A 2,500-nucleotide genomic window follows, 5' to 3' on the forward strand; every position below is an offset into this window, starting at 1 on the left:
CAGTAATTTCAGCTGGCTGTGTTTTATATATCAAGACAGTGTGGTCAACTGTCCCGTTAGTATGAAGACTTAAATGTGTGCCTGTCTATGTTATAAAATAGGGTGACCCCCCCCCCCCCTAAGGGTAGCTGAAAATTGCACGACCAACCTCATGACCCACCCCCTCTCTGCTCTGGCCCACCCCCTATACTTTTTGACCAGTCCCTTACCACTTGCTGCCATTGGAGTCGGTGTAAAGTCATCAGGGACATGCTGTTCGTATCTGGTGGAAAAGCAGTCATCTGTTAATTATAGTGTGTTGCAGATGCTTCTGAACAAAGTAGAGCAAAGCAATGGTCAAAATAAGGAAACAAGAGTGTCAAAGAAGGAATTGATGTCTCTTCTCAATCTAGCTGAGAGTGAATCAGAAAAAAAGAGGCTTAAGTATTTGGCTGTAAGATCTTCAGGAATCTCTGCTCGGAAAGCCCAAAAGATCTATGGCTTTCACAATATCCATAAAAGAGCAGCGTCAGTTCAAGCAGCGTATGAGGAAGCAGATGCAATAAGGGAAATAATTCTTAAGATTGCCAGTGTAAAAGATAAGGCACTCTTGGAGACAGTAGGAGTATCTGATGCCAATTCCGTGAGTGAAGAAATTTCTGAGAGTGAAGATGACACTGATCATGAGCAAGATGAAGGAGGAGATGAAGGAAATGTCAATGCAGGAGGCGAGTTCCCTCACCAGTTTGAACTATCGGAATACATCAATGATGGAGAATAGTACAAACACGTGACAGAAACAGGTGACATAAGTATGAACTCTCGTCAGTTGCAAGATATTCTTCAGAAGTGCAGTTTTGAAGCAGTGGAACAGTTACTTCTAGACTTTGCAGGACAGATTCCTTTCCTAGGCTTGAGTTTAGAGGAGGAAAGGCTGGTCGAACATTCTCGACAGACATATTTGTTTGTAAAAAATTCATGTGAGAGGGAGCAGGATGTCCAGAATGGAGAGATCATCTCAGATTCAGATGCAAGTGAGACTGAATTATGGCAGAATGGAATTTCAGACGCACGTGGTGAAGATGGCAGGTTGATAATCCAGAAGAAAAGAGCTTCACTCCACAGAAAGGCAGTTCGGGAGTCACGTAGGAAGGTCATGGAGAGGAGGTTTCTCTAAGAGAAGACGCAGCAAGAAGGTGAGCAGAATACTTAAAGACTGTCCAGGAATAGGAGCAACCATAGAAGGGTTTGTTGCACAGTGTGGGGCAGGGGCAGATGCATGGCGGCGTCCAGGAGTTGTAACATTTGATGGTAACAAGAAGGTTCGGAAGAAGGCAACAAAAAGGCGCATTAAGGATTACCTTGAGAATAAATACAAACAGAACTTTGTGTATTGAACACTGGTACAACTTTGTTATTGCACCCAACAACAGAAGACATTCTGCCATTCGCTACCAAGGAGTTGCAAAAGTTGTCCATAAACGGGCACACAAGGGTTTCAATATCCATTTTAACCCAAATCAACACTGGAGTGCTGCATTTTACTCTGCATTAAATATCATTCAATACACTGATGGCAGAAACATTATGAACCATGGAAGGGATGACCAGGCAGGTTTTCGCTTGGACACTATGGCTACCCATAAGTCTCATGCCACCTTGTGCATTTCAGGGAAGGAATCTCTGACAACAAGAACAGATTATGTCAATAATTACCCTTCCATGCTGCAAACCACTTCTTTCAATTTCCCAGCCACAGCAAACACAGGAGAAATTTGTGCAGGTGTTGTATAGACACCAGGAATCTTTGGAAAAGGTCCCCCACAGCACATGGCAGACTTGAAAATGCTTGAGAAGGAACATACTGTTCAACCAGCCTTTGTTAACAGGAACACTGGTTCTATGAAGGAAGTAGAGTGTGTTAGATTCGATGGTAGCTATGATGAGGGGCCCTCTCATCTAGAGGTGCAGTACTGGTGGACACCTTGACAGAGGTAGTAGAGCGATTATGGTGACATCATGCAACAGGGATGCCAGTTATCCCAACAGGGTGGTACTACAGAATGGCTGCCTTGCCCTAGCACATGCCAACTTGTTTATCCCATCAACATTACATGCATGGATCTTGCCGTTCAGATTCTGGTCAGGTGAATCAAGAGGTCCTGAAAAAAATTTACATTCTGCCATTGATGTCTGGAAAGAGTGGACGGGGCACCTTGTGCTGGTACCCATATAAACCTTTTCAAAGGAGCAGATAGTAGTTCAGAATGGTATGAAAGTGAACTGTTGAAAGTTTTCCTAAAGGGAGGGAAGAGGCAAAAGAGAGGCTGAAGGCTGACCACCCAGCTATTTATGAAAAATTTGAAAGAGTATGGACTCTGCGTGACAATCACTTGGTGGATCGTGAACTACCTCAGAAGTATGTATTCTTCCTCGCATGTTGCTATCAGCCTGGGTGTATTCGTCTGATATCCCGGTGGACCACACTTGAAATATGTGCCAATCCCAACACCTGATAGTG

The sequence above is a fragment of the Montipora foliosa genome, chromosome 8 (assembly GCF_036669935.1).
Source record: "Montipora foliosa isolate CH-2021 chromosome 8, ASM3666993v2, whole genome shotgun sequence".
NCBI lineage: Eukaryota > Metazoa > Cnidaria > Anthozoa > Scleractinia > Acroporidae > Montipora > Montipora foliosa.